We start from the raw sequence: 14,599 nt of genomic DNA on the forward strand, positions 1-14,599 counted from the left end.
CAGTTGGCCACTCCTACTGCCTCTCAGCCACACCAAGTTGGCCTTGCACTCAATCGGCGGCGTTATGTAGCACCCCACAATAGTCGTTCACCACCAAAGACCTCTACCCACCAGTCACTCCCCAAAGCCACATGCCCGCGTGCATGAATCACGGCAACCACCACCTAGCTCCTGCACGTCGGTGGGACTAGGCCAGCCCGTTGGCCAGTAGCCCACATGCACCTGCCAACTCCACCCATGCACATGGGCCAGGTCATGTCGCCCGCGTGCGCCGGCCCTAGATCTAGGCAGCCGGCACCTGCATGGGCACACCGGCCACCCCACCGCGCAGCCCTCCACGTGGACGTCGTGCCTAGCAACCACCGCCGCCAACACGCCATGCCACGCCGCCGTGCCCCATGCACGCGTCGCACTACCACCGATATCTGACGTCCCGCGCCTCCAGCTTCTGACCAGGAGGGAGAGGAATTGCCGACAGTGCCCTGGCTGACTGGGCTTTTCCCGCCAGTTCATGCCGACAACGGCAAGAGAGGAGGGAGGTGGGTTCGCTTTCAGTGCGGTGTGGCTCTCCTCAGACGCCCGCGGATGCGACGTGAGGAGAGGAGGAGAGAAATAGGGAGCTTTTCCAATCCATGAGCATCTACTCAATCATTGCCAAATTTTAGTGCATATCTTTTTTAACGGCCAAAATTGTAATTTTTGATCAACTTTATCTATATTTACAATACTCACATCCACCGGATGTCACCATGTCGGAGGCCGGAGCCACCATTCATTCGGCTGTAAAGGTCCGTTCCAAGGCAAGAGCTACAACCAGCTGCAGGCTTAGCTAGATGTCGAGTCCAACAAAATCTACCATGGAATGAGCATATGGGGTCACCCGTGCCGACTCACCGAGTGGAGATGTTGGTACCAACACCACAGCTTCCAGGACCAACTGCAAGAATGATGGATGTGGCTAGGTTGCTTCATCTTAACAAGGGTGAGATATTGAAGCTCGTCTGGTTTTGACCAGCCATTCTTTTGGCTTGCAAGCTTGTTGCTTGTAAATTAGGTCATTGAAACCATATACGTTGGTTGTAATTAGCAGTACATGTATAAGAAAAAAAGATTATGAATTATGAGTAACATGTGCTCGCTTTACAATACTGAAAAGATCATAATAACACAACGGCCTGTTTTTTGGTTTCCACGTGGATTCTCAACGATGATATAATGAAATCATGTTGAAGAAGTGAGGAATTTAGAAGGCATGGCGGCTGAAATAGAAATGCAGATATTTTAGCTTTGCTCGTTCGTGGGTAACCCACGCGAGTTTGAATGGGCTTAATGGGAGATTGCTCCGTGTAGCCAACCTTTTGGCATTAATTAGCTCGAGCTTTCAAGGCGAACTAGCATTGAACACATTGAAATAAGCAACTGCTCCACCAACTTCACTCGCATTAATAATACTTGTTGACTTATATATAACACCCCAGCGTCACTAGAGTAGATATCACGTTACATCGTTTCACCTTTTTCAAAATTGTTGGGTACCACCTAGCTTAGGAACTCTTGTAGGGGCAATTACATAAACAGCGGAAAATGATTTACAAGATAAGAATCAAAAGAGTGGAAAGAAGTTGTGAGAATAGGAGGCATCAGGAATATAGGTTGAGCAATAGCTTTGTTTATTCCTGAATGAAGTTAAGTTAGAAGTTGCGGCTTCATCTTGCACAGAGACATGTGTTCAAACTACGCATTGGTTCCTAAAATTGACCGGTCTATCTGGTATGGCCTTTTTACTGTTGTTGGAGAAGATGCTGTCTTGTTTTCTATATGGATTTGGAGATCTGAAGCCTGACGTAGAATGTTTGAGACAGTGAGACGTGCAAAGGTTTTCATTCAATAATTTTGCCACCTCGTTTTACTATCTTGCTCCAGAGACTATCCTTTGGAAGCATAGAAAAAGACATAAGGAGGAGAGCCCTCGTGACACATGTAATATAGATGATATAAGGAACTTAAGTCGCAACCATGGAATGTCAAACCTTGGTGGAGTGCTTTGATCACAACGTACCTCAGACACTACCACGGTACCTGAGCCATACTTAGTCTTCTATACTCCACTTTAACAACACGTCGGTAGCATTAGTTTAGCACATCAAATATGTGGTGTTGATATAAACAAACCAATAAGTGAATATGGTAGAGCCATCTCTTTCGAGAGGCCAAGGATAAAACAAAGTTCATGAACTTGACACGAAGCAGATCTAATTTGTCTTACTGCCTGGTACTCGGGAAATAGATGCATGTATCTTATGTTGCAGAGGCCGTGTACTCCCCTTTCCAAAAAAATAACAAAAAAATTCTAAGCAGGCCTAGTGTGCTAGCTTAACCACATCACACATAGTGTATGCGTAGAAACAAAGACTACGAGCAGGTCGTTTTATGCTTCATTTTTCCTCTTAAGGGGCCGGGGAAGATCAATGGAATCCTGGGCTAGCTGTTGTTGATAAACTTGGTGACCGATTTCCATATTTTTACTTTTAGAGAAAAGGTCGAGGCCCGACTTTAAATTAATATAGCCAACAGGCAACGAGGGTCGCATCCAAACCGAGAGAAGGCCCGAGGATCGAGGCACGCAGGCCCGAGGATAACCCAAAAGGACAGTTTAAGCCGAGAGAAGGCACAAAGGCACAACACTAAACAACAGCAACAACTAGGACATCCCGGCCCGATCCCTTCCAGATAGAGATATAGCAGTTGCACGCACGCGGTCGGTGAGGTCCACCACAGCCGCCTTGTCCTCCTCCTTAATCAGAGATCTCCACTACTGCAAAAACATGGATAATTTGAACATAACATTAGCCGCCGAGTTAGGGAACACCTTTTCAATGGTAAACTTGTTTCTGGTGGTCCACAAGGTCCAGCACATGGCCGAGAAACCGAACCAGAAGAGGCTTTTAGTTAGCCCCAACAAGGTAGCTGAGAGGAGGTGGAGGGTAGAGAAATTAGCAAGGTCCCAGCAGACGCACAGCCAGTCCCTTAAACAACTCTAGAGTAGTAAAGCCAACGGGCAACGAAAGTTGATGTGGTCAGTATCCTCAGGGCTCCCGCAGAGAGAGCAGAGATGAGAGCCCGGCCCATGCCGTTCTTAATTTGATCAGCGGCAGGTAAACGACCACTCATGGCCAGTGCATCTTTTTCTCCTGTTTCTCTTCATTGTTTTTCCCTAACACCTGCCACTTGTTCGATGACCTGCCTGAAGAGCTCCGCCGGCACGTGTTGTCCCTTCGGCCTCCAGGTCATGCCATGCAGACCTGCGTGCTCGACACCTAGTGGTGTGACCATTGGAGGTGCACCACTGACCTGCTCCTCTTCTTCGACGAGTTGAGTTTCATGAGCTGCCAGCATTTCAAACAGCTGGTCAAGCTCTTCATCCAGCTCTGAGGGAACTCATTTCTCGACAAAGTTTGAGATCAGTGCATATGTTGATGGTGAGGAGTGCACAAATGGATTTGGAAACGGCCGCAAAACGCGACTGGTATTTGGGCGGTCCTCCTCCGAGCCAAGTATTTTTGGAATTGGTCCTTCTTTGAGGCAACATCTCGGGGCTCGCCTTTTTGGAATGGGCTCCAACGGGTCAAGCTGGCTTTTGCTTTGGGAGAAAAATTCGAAGTGCATGACGGGCGTTCGATCAAGTTTTGGTTTGATTCTTGGGCCGACGATCACCCTCTCTGGATGGACTACCAGGACCTATACGCCTTAGTAGTGGAGCCGAATGCTGCTGTAGAGAGGTGCTCAGATCTTCTTCCCCGGTCATTCCTTTCTGCCGGGACCTGAGTACTCCAGAATGGGTTATTTGGGAACAACTGCTGCAGAAACTGGCTCCGTTTGCCTTCTGCAGGCCCGGACTCGGTATCTTGGCATGTTAATCAGTTAGGGCTGTTTTCGGTCAAGTCATTGTATGTAACTCTTACCAAGGAGCCTGCCCTGGATATCGCGTTGCTTATGGAAAGCGCGTATTCCTCTAAAAGTAAATGAATTTTTGTGGCAAATGTTCGTCAACAAACTGCCCACTTCGGTCAACGTCGCGAAATGCAATGGGCCATCCGCTGGGTTCTGTGCGCTTTGTGCAGCGCCGGAAGACGCCAATCATGTTTTTTTCAATTGCGACCTTGCTCGTTTCGCCTGGAGTGTTGTGAGAGAGGTCGCTGGGGTCAGTTGGGATCCCTAGTCATGTGTTGATCTACTTTCATGTCTTTCTTCCGTTTCATGGCAGTGTACGGCGCGTGTTTTGGACCAGTGTTGGCGACTTGGGGCATTGCTCTGGGATCTTTGGCAGATCAGAAATAAGCTTTACTAATATTGAGGGTGTTTTCCCTTCACACTATTTTCAAATGTACCCATTTCATACAGCAGTGGAGCCCTTTGGGGAGGCAGTGGAACGCTGATTTGTTTCAGCAAGCTACCCTGGGATTTTGCCACGTCTACAACTTGGCAAGGGAGGCTCAAGTTGTTTCTTAGGGAAGGTGACGTCTTTTGGGTTGAGCCTACATGCTCTGTTTGGACCTTTTGGTCGTGTAATGGATTTCCTTTTTGGTCCGAGAACTTGGTGTGTCTTGTGTCTCGACCTTGTGGCTGCGTTGATCTAAAAAAAGGAGGAGTGCACATACACAAACGCCATCATGTTGATCGAGTATGCTCTCAGGTACCAAGCTAAAGATTTCTGAATCAGTGATGGTAACATTGTGGAACCACCAACACTCAATGCCCCTCTCATCTCTCAGCACGTGAAGACCATAGACCTTTACCAGGTTTACCTACAAAAGCCCCACTCTGAATTTCTCGCGCCGCCCGGCATTTGGAAGACCTAAATATACGGCATTGCAACATTGGTGCACGCATGATATCTTCCAAATCACTTCAGTGTTTGCGCATCACCGAATTTTGTATCTTCTCTTTGAAGTTCCTCATTCCGATTTCTGTGTCGGGTCTTATCTCGCTGCAATTTGATGATTTTACATCGAAAGAAAAGTACAATGCCAAATAAGTCGCTGACACAACACCGAAAAAGGTACTGCCTGAAAGATAAAACATAACCTAAACAACAACAGAAACGAACTAATGATTCATTGCACAAGGGTGAACGACCTACACATAATATATACTAGAAACCCAAGAAAGAACAAGCAGGGGCCACCAGCATACATGAAAGCATTTGCCATATACACCGAAGGAGTTGCAACATCTCAGAGGAACGACCATGAAAGTAGAAGCATAAGCTCTCCATATTGGCATCAACCACCAACCCAAAGTAAAGCCACTTGCACAAGCATGGGTGCCAGAATGAAGAAGGACGTAAAATCATGTTGAGCATTGCTCCAGTGCAGGGGTGATGACGACTATAGGAATGTCACACAGCCCACCAAGCACTCGCGCCATCATGTACATGATCTAGCATCCAGAGAAGGGGAATGATGATCCAGAGGGCAGAGATCAACCTAGTGGTATGGAGCCGAAGTCAATGTTCGGTAAGAGGACCGTGCATGTCTAAAATAACAACCGGCCACAACCAACTCCAGAAGGACGAGGTGACTGGAGGAGGGCATGCCAGATCACAACTGAGGGGTAGGAGGAGTGCCAGCTCCAATGGTGGGAGCCTGAATCTGGCCGAGGATGACCAAGGAAGGGGTGTGGAGCACCGTACACTACAATGAGGCCACCGACTAGTAGCCACCGCGGTTGACCAGTGGGTGATGGAGCGTCATATCCAATGGCAGGTATGCCGGATCAGGCCAAGAAATGAACAAATCTTCAGTTGAAGAACCACAAAGACCGAGACATCTAGACTGCAGTGGCCTGGGATGGGATGACCAAGGGAAGCCGGACTATCAGACAACTAGGAGAAGGATATGGTGAGCATCATACCATGATAAAATCGATCGCCGGCAGCCCCCAGCAAAGGAGGGGATGATAATTAGTTCTTGGAAACTGTATATGCTGGTTGTAATTAGCAGAACATGTACAAGAAAAAATGAATTATGATTACCAGTTATATATGTGCTTCACTTGACAATACCGATAAGATCCTATTAACACAAGAGTTTGTTTCTTGATTTCCATATGGATTTTGAACAATATTATAATGAAATCATGTTCAAAGAGTGAAGACTTGAGGAGGCAAAGTAGCTGAAATAGAAATGCTGACATTTTGTTTTTCTCGTTCACCGGTAACCCGCACCAGTTTGAACAACGGAGTGAAGTATAAATTACTCAACATAGACAACTTTTTGGTGTTAGCTCAAGCTTTGAAGGCGAACTAGCTGGCGCAATTTAACATGCGTGTCGTGGCTCGATGGCACTGAACACATGCAAAAAAAGAAGTGCTCCACCGATTCACTTGCATTAACAATACTTTTGCCTTATAAATAAGGGTACAACCTCACCAGAGTAGATATCACGTTACGTTGTTTCACTTTGTTCCAGCTTGTTGGTAGCAGCTAGCTTACTAGTCCCATAAAACAATGGAATTGTTTTGCAAGAAAAGAACAAAGGAGTTGAAAATTCATGTGGGGGATGGGAGGTGTCAGTAACATGCGCAAGATAGAGCAACTCTGCCCCCTTCACCATTCTTGCAATTGACCGTGCCGGCAATGGCGCCTATGACAGTGCCTCTACTTGGCAACTTGCCACTAGTGACCCCGTACGCTCCATCTTCAATCTGCTCATTCACGATGGAGTTTGTCGGACTATGTGAATCTAGCTAAGCCATCAGTTAGTTGTGTCTCTTGCCGTGGAAGAGAAACATGCTGTTGAACGCCAGCTGCGGCCCGTGACATGGCCAGGCCTGGTGGTTGGGTGTACGATAAATATTGATAAACTTAAAATTGATACAGTGTTTGTTTCGATTGGCTTGGCAAGTGTGTATAATTTGGCTTTGCAAGAATGCAGTACAAAATAATTTGGCTTGGCAGGGCTGTATGTAGTACAAAGTAAAAGTAAGGAAAGTAATCTAGTGGTTGGTTGTTCTCCAGCTTCAAGAATGATATAGAGTTTGCTTCGATTCTCGTTAGTGTGCGTAAAACTTTGGGACATAGGGTTGAGGGGGTGTGGGTTTGAATATTCACAAAACTGGTATACCTTTCACAAATGAGATGTGGTCTATCGTAAAGGAAAATGACTAGAAAGACAATAGTGTGCCAACTTGGCGTCCAATAATACAATTATCAATAGTTTTGTCGTGGTTGATTATGGACACCAAATGTAAGTATCCTAAATGTCTCTACAAATGTTTACTTCGCTGTTGCAACATATCTTATTTGCAAGTACTATAATGTTTCTTTTTCAACAACTACTATACAGTTGAATGTAGAAGAGTTGTTTTCTGTTGTTGGAAGGGTGTGTGTAGTGATTTAGGACGCCAATGGCCAGCGAACATTTGCTGGGATGGGTTGCATTTTTTTAACATTTTTGCTGGCAGTTTTTTCGTCAACACATGACATTTTCTTCAGAACAACATCATAGTTCTTCGGAGGAAGGTATTTTCTTCTAAAAAATGCCACCGTTTGATCTAGCAACGCAATTGTCAACAAAATGCGTTTGTTTGCCATCCCTTACCGGGGAATGTTTACCAAATAACATTTTCGATGATTTGTAATAACTCCTTTTTCCAAAGAGACCGAAGAAAGAACAATAAATTCCCACAAATAAAAGAAACATAAAAAACATTTTTATCTCGATTTCTATGGTTATTGAAGTTTTAGTCTTTAGTCCAATGTCACAACAATGTTGTTTGCAAAATGGCTGTTCTTCTAAAGCGTCATACGTATAACCCGAATTTCCTTGATTCCGGTTAAGTGATTTATACTCGTGAAGTACAAAGGAGAGAAAACTATGGGAAAATTTATTACTACGCAATAAATGCTATCTAATTTTTGTAATTAGATATGAAGATAGGTAGTGCTCAAAAGATAAGAAAGATCAGCCATTTTGAATACGGGAAATAAATAAATGGATACCGCATATATGAAAAAGAAGCTCACATTTATTACATGATAAATACCAATACATACAAAAAAATAAGTACAAAAATAGAGATAGAAACAAGATACATCAGCCGACTATAACATCACACACCAGTAGGAAGGAGATAGAACGATCGGCGAAGCTCCACGAACGAGACTGTCATTTGCGGTGGATACCAGAAGATGCATCCCATCTAGGTATGCGGATAACCGAGATCTTGGTCCATTTCGACATCCTCCTTCCCTTTTAGGGCACCGATTTTCTACCTAAACGCTATGAAATTCAGATCCCTATACCAAGTATGTGTTCGTGGTAGATGGATTTTGGGGACGGTTTTTGCTGGTGGTTTGGGTAGCGATCTGACCGTCGCTGCGTGGGAACTGACGGCTAGGATTCGACGTGGGAACCCATCTCAAATCGGGGGTGGGGCTACTAGTAGTAGTACAGCGTGCTTGCTCCCCTCTAGTGTCTTCCTCACGAGTCACCCGTGAAGCAAACCGTCCGCCCCCGGATTCACCCCGTGAAGCCGGCGCCGGCGGAAGCACTCCTCCGCCAACATACCGGCCGGCGGTTCCCCCAGATCTGCCGTCTTGGAGATCGGCCCCATCCCCGTCGCTTCACGGTGGGCGTTACTAAGCCCGAAATCGCGTTCTTGGTTTCTATTTTCAGTTCACGAGTGTCGAACCATCCGGCGACGGTGATCTGAGATTGTTTCGTTGTAATTTCTTAGGAAGCTTAGCTGGGTAGGCGTAGCGCGCGCAGTTCAGCCATCCTAGTGTGCTACCAAGGTGGAATTTCGCTCCTGAATTTCTGATTCATCGGTGTTTGCTCACCCTTTTCCAGCAGGAACAGGGCACTCTGTCTGAACTGAAGCACCTGGGCTATCTTTGGCAATAAAGGGCTGATCTTCCCTGGTGGTGCCGCAACGACGATGAAGACGCATGAGCGTGCTGCGAACTTGGCCCTTGCTGGTATGTTCATTTCTTAACAATTCAGTTATTAACCTGCCTGTGGCCTGATTTGCTAGTTCGTTCATGTGTTTGATGACATTGTGCAGGTTTGAGCTTGGCGCCGCTCGTGATCAACGTGAACCCGAACCTGAATGTGATACTCACAGCGTGTCTTACTGTCTATGTGGGGTGTTACCGTTCTGTCAAGGCGACTCCACCCTCTGTGAGCAACATGTCCCTCTCTATCTATTCTGTCAATGTTATAAGTTGTTAACCTAGGCTGACACAAATTCTTGCATATGGCTCTGCTCAACTTATTATTAACTCTTTCCGTTTCTTCTTATGCAGGAGACCATGTCCAAGGAGCACGCGATGCGGTACCCTTTGGTGGGGAGTGCTATGCTTCTGTCTCTGTTCCTGCTGTTCAAGTTCCTCTCCAAGGACCTGGTCAATGCTGTTCTCACCGCCTACTTTTTCGTTCTTGGCATCGCCGCTCTCTGGTAATTCCAACGTTTCACACAAGAGATTTTCGGAAGACGTAAATACTTAGAAGTGTAAATGTGAACTTACAAACATTTGTGTTGCCCTGCTTGATTATCCAGCGCAACGTTGCTGCCTTCCATAAAGCGTTTTCTTCCAGAAGGGTGGAATGATAATGTCATCGTTTGGCGTGCTCCGTATTTCGACTGTATGATCCCTGCCTTCATTTTGTTTGCTGGTCGCTTGCTTTGTGCTCTACATCCTGAAGCTCATGCCAAACTATACAGCAAAATTCCTATTACTGTTTGCGAGCCTCACAGACTATATATTCTGTTTCATCTCTAGTATTTCTAAGTGCTATATATACACTGTGGAGACGTAATGTGCTAATCAAGAGTCCAAATACCCAAGTATTGATTATCCTAATTCGAACAGGCTTCAATAAAATTCAGCACTGTTGCCTTTGTACACCAGTAGTTCATTTTAAGGGGGAACTGGGAAACTGTCTGTACTGTATTCTGGCAACATGATATTGCTCAGTTGCTCTGCAAAATACTGGGGAAATTAATTGGCACTTAAACATACATTTTTTTGACAATGTTGCATTTGATATGGCATGTCATTTTTATTGCTGTACTGGAGTCTGGTTACATTTGCAAGATTTTTGATGCATTTGTTGCTTCTTATGCAATAAGATGACTCTTGTCTTGAGTTTTAATTAACTTCATCCTTACCATATCTTACAAACACAAAACGATTGCGCCTTCTTGATGATATTACAAGTTTAGAATTTTATCGTTCTATTCCCCTTTACAAGCTTGACTCTTGAGTCTTGATGATGATTCACGCTCATTAACTTCACATTTCAGCACTCTCGGTGGAGTTTACCAAGTCTCAAGTTGTTGCGTCAATCCCAGGATTCTTCTTCTGCGTATGGTATGCCATGAAGAAGCATTGGCTAGCCAACAATGTTTTGGGAGTAGCATTCTGTATTCAGGTCTGTCATAACTGCTAGAGCTTAAGGTTAATATGCATTGCTAGAATAATCATGGGCCTCCCTGTTTTTTACTAGCTCAACCTTAATATTTTAGTTCTTATCTTGCAGGGAATTGAGATGCTATCACTTGGATCGTTCAAAACTGGCGGTATTCTCTTGGTATGCGTTCACTCAAAGTTTGTAACGAGCTGAAACTTATGTATTCCTATTTTCTGCTGTTCTTGTAAACCTCTTTCATTATTTCAGCCACCTACATATCTTTCTCTTTCTCACCTCTCTGCTATCATAATCCTTACTTCCTGGAGCATGACATATATGTACAATAAATACAATTTGGATAAAAATAGCATGCCATGCATGTAGGATAGATACAATTTGAAGTAACTGATATTCTAAAATTTTTGCTAGCCTTTCTTCTGGCCGTCTTTCTCGAAAAGCAATGTTATGCAGTGCTTGCTGGCCATATTGACGATCTGCGGTTTGCATCTCTAGTGATTGTACTTATCATCGTATTGCGTCCCTCTTCTCTTTATAGAATTAACAAATTTCTAGCAGCTCACTAAATGCATAGCAGTGTTCTTGTTCTTGTTTTCATGATTTTTTTGTATTATATAATCGAGTTTCAGTCAATTACTTTTACTGTGGTGATAGTCTGAATGATTATTCTCGATTTTGGTTCCGTACTTCAGCAAAATTGGTTCCCACTGTTGGTATGGTATTGGCAAGCTAACTATCCACAATTGCCTTTTCTAGTATGTACTCTGCGCCGTACTCATCCTCTGGCAAGTAGTATTGAACTGTGATCCTACTATCTAGTGAATTGGATAATAAGTTCAACTTGTTTACTGCTTTACAGATATCCACAGATTTTCCATTTTTTGCTTGTGCATGCCTTATAAAAATGTTAGTTTCTGTCATTTCGTCAGTCCTGTTGCCGCAGTTCCATATACTGTCACTGAATCCTTCTCTTATTATTGCTTAATATTGTTTTGTGAATGGCTTCTCAATTTCCTCGTCAATTTCAGGCTGGACTTTTCTTCTATGACATCTTCTGGGTTTTCTTCACTCCAGTTATATATGGTCAGTGTTGCTAAATCATTTGATGCCCCAATAAAGGTTAGTGTTTTCGCTCAGTGTATTCACTCTTTTATCCCCAGCATTTTTTTTTCATTTTAGTTCATCTATTTTTTCCTCGTTCTATTTGTAGCTTCTATTTCCCACCGCAGATGCTGCACGCCCGTTCTCTATGCTTGGTCTTGGTGATATCGTAATACCAGGTTAGTGATAAACATGTTGGCTAGTTTCGTCTCATATTCTAGCGATATTGGCAGTGATACTGGATTTGTTCTCGTTTGTGATTTAATAGTAATGCCAGCGACATTGTGAATTATAACTCTGTTCTCGTGATAAATGGAGAACTTCTAGTCTAACTGTCATAACAACAGGATTGTTGTTACCACGTGACACATGTGGTAAGCAATCCAAACTATTCAAAAAAAAAAACAGAATTGTTGTTGATATAAGGGATGTTTTATTTTATTGTTGTGGGTAGGAGATTCTGTATTTTTCTTGAAAACAGAGACTTTGGTGACATGCTAGGCTGTTGTAATTCCACCACATGACCGGTTCCATATTAAATACAATTAGCAATTGCAAATAAAACTATTTTTTCGCTATCTTAGTGCATTCACTCCTGTGTAGTTTGTTGCCAATACAGCCCATATATGCTCCAGGCCTGATATCAGGATTGTAGGTATGCAGTAACACCAAAAAGTAATTATGATTGGACCACTTCCAGTTGCACGAAAAAAATGCCAACTGAGTTGTGGTGTTTCTCAGATGGAGACAACAAAACTTAGCTTGACACTACTATGTTGTATCATGATGATGTATGCTTTTTTCAGTTGTGGATTCTTCTTTTTGTAGATCCTAATAATAACTAGACTGAATCAGATGTTTAACATGGATGCTCAGACAATTGATGCAGTAGAATCATATAATATCTGTTCCCAGTGATGAGTTTGTGGATTCTTGTATTTCCCAGGGATGTGTTTGGTTAGTGAAAATGTTTTGTTGAAACATGCATTATAAACTCATAATATCAGTTCAGTATAACCAAAATAAGAAGAGGTTTTTGAAAAAAAAAATCCTAAGCAGTTCTCCATTTTATACAATACTGAAAACACATGCAGAGGCCTCCCATGTTTCCATAAGCATGTAACATCTTAACGTATAAATGTATATCTATTTATATAATTCTGATTGCAGGCATCTTTGTTGCGCTTGCCCTGCGTTTCGACGTCTCACGAGGGATCAAGAGCCGCGGTTACTTCAACAGCGCGTTTCTGGGATACACAGCGGGTTTGACAGTAACAATAGTTGTGATGAACTGGTTCCGAGCCGCGCAGGTAGTCCTATTGCTATTAATATATCTTCTCATCTTGTCGTTCTCTATATGCCCTAGTCTCTGGAATATTATTACCTATTTTGTTTCCTCTTCCTTCTATTTCTGATGATACGCAGCCTGCTCTGTTATACATCGTTCCTGGCGTGATTGGTTTCGTCGCTGTGCACTGTCTATGGAACGGGGAAGTAAAGCCGGTAATAAAGCTTGTTCACCTCTGATGATCAGATATTTTTTCTCCTTTCCTCATTTCCCATGTTCTTCTTTGTTTCATCTTGTTTCTGATCATATCATAACTACAATTCACTGTCAAAACTGCGAGGCTTGTTTGTTTCTGACTGTTTTACATTGCCAGCTGCTGGAGTTCACTGAGGCGCAGGCTGATGATAAGGAAGGTGGAGATCCCAATCATGAGAGCAAAAAGGCGGACTAGCACTCGATCTAGCAGCGCTCAGGTCTTTTTAGTTAGGGGAAGAAAGCCAAAGGAGGAGTTTCAATAGACCGGATGATCTCAAGAACCGAGAAATCCATTCACATCATAGAACCTCTTTTTCTCAAAAATTAATCTCTGTTTGGAAATGAAGAGAATGAAGTGGAGATTTGACTAAGGGAAGAAGTGAGCCAGCGTGAGAAGGTATAACATATGCATAATGCCTTATCTTGCAATATTATTTGAGGAAGGATTTTAGTTGACTGGATGCACTTAAGTGAGTTCCCTGCGTTCATTTAATATAATTTAGTCATAACTCCCAACTTTAGATTTTGTAAGCGAAACCTTGTGGTGAAGCATGTTTTTGTTCCAATAGAAATCCTAAAGAAAACTTAGGGGCTTGAATTATCGAAGAGAACGAGCATTCAAGTATTGCAACTCTACATGCTCAATTTGATTGACTTGATAGCACCTGTTGATAGAGTTATTGGGAGGAATGAATATTTAAAGTGATCAAGGTTATGCCAAAATTTATTCACGATATTAAAATCATGGAACTTCAGCCCTAGTTTCACGTCTCATTGCTATATGTTGAGATAATTCGCGTAACAGTGATTCCATCACGAACTTGGAGATTCTGTGGTAAATGATCGACCTTCTCCGAGGGAGTGTGTATGTGGTAAATAAGAGCACTGCTTGTTGAGCTCGAAAGAGACAACCATTCTAGATCCGTAGTGCACAAAATTAAACCACAATGGAACGGAATTGGCTATAGTAAATTTGGGCATAACCCCATCACTGATAGTTGAAGTTCCAAAAGATAATGGTTGAAAGAAGTGCTTGAAAGCCATGACAAGGAGGCACTAGTAGGTGTTAATGAAATACTTGAAATCTTTGCTCTCTTTGTTTTCCAAACTCCCTATTGCATTTGTTGAAAAATGTTGGGTTGAATATCCATCCAAGAAAGAAATTCTTTCGCTTTCCTCCACACTTGGTTAACAAGAAAAGTTTGGTTTGAGAAATTATAACTAGTGATAGAAGACTATATGTGGTAGGAAATGAGCTTAGGTGCAACTATTCAATTGTGAATACTATTTTGAATGACTTTGCAGGATAGGAGAAGATGGATACAATATATTTTCTTGAGCCAGTAAAACTTCTTCTTATTCAATCAAGCTCCCTGTCATTCCCTTGATTTCCTGTTTTCTCAAGGACGAGCAAATTGTAAGCTTGGAGGAGTTGATAGCTTCATAATTTGTGATGATTTCCTAGTGGTTCTTGCTTGGTTTATCACCAGATTTTTATTACTTGGATATTTCTAATGTTAA

The 14,599-nt window shown here is 43.2% G+C and overlaps 1 pseudogene; it reads left to right on the forward strand.

Moving 5' to 3' along the window:
* Positions 1-8,862: 8,862 nt before the first annotated feature.
* On the forward strand, positions 8,863-13,679 carry LOC119325383 (annotated as a pseudogene).
* Positions 13,680-14,599: the final 920 nt, after the last annotated feature.

Source organism: Triticum dicoccoides, chromosome 6B (assembly GCF_002162155.2).
Source record: "Triticum dicoccoides isolate Atlit2015 ecotype Zavitan chromosome 6B, WEW_v2.0, whole genome shotgun sequence".
Lineage (NCBI taxonomy): Eukaryota > Viridiplantae > Streptophyta > Magnoliopsida > Poales > Poaceae > Triticum > Triticum dicoccoides.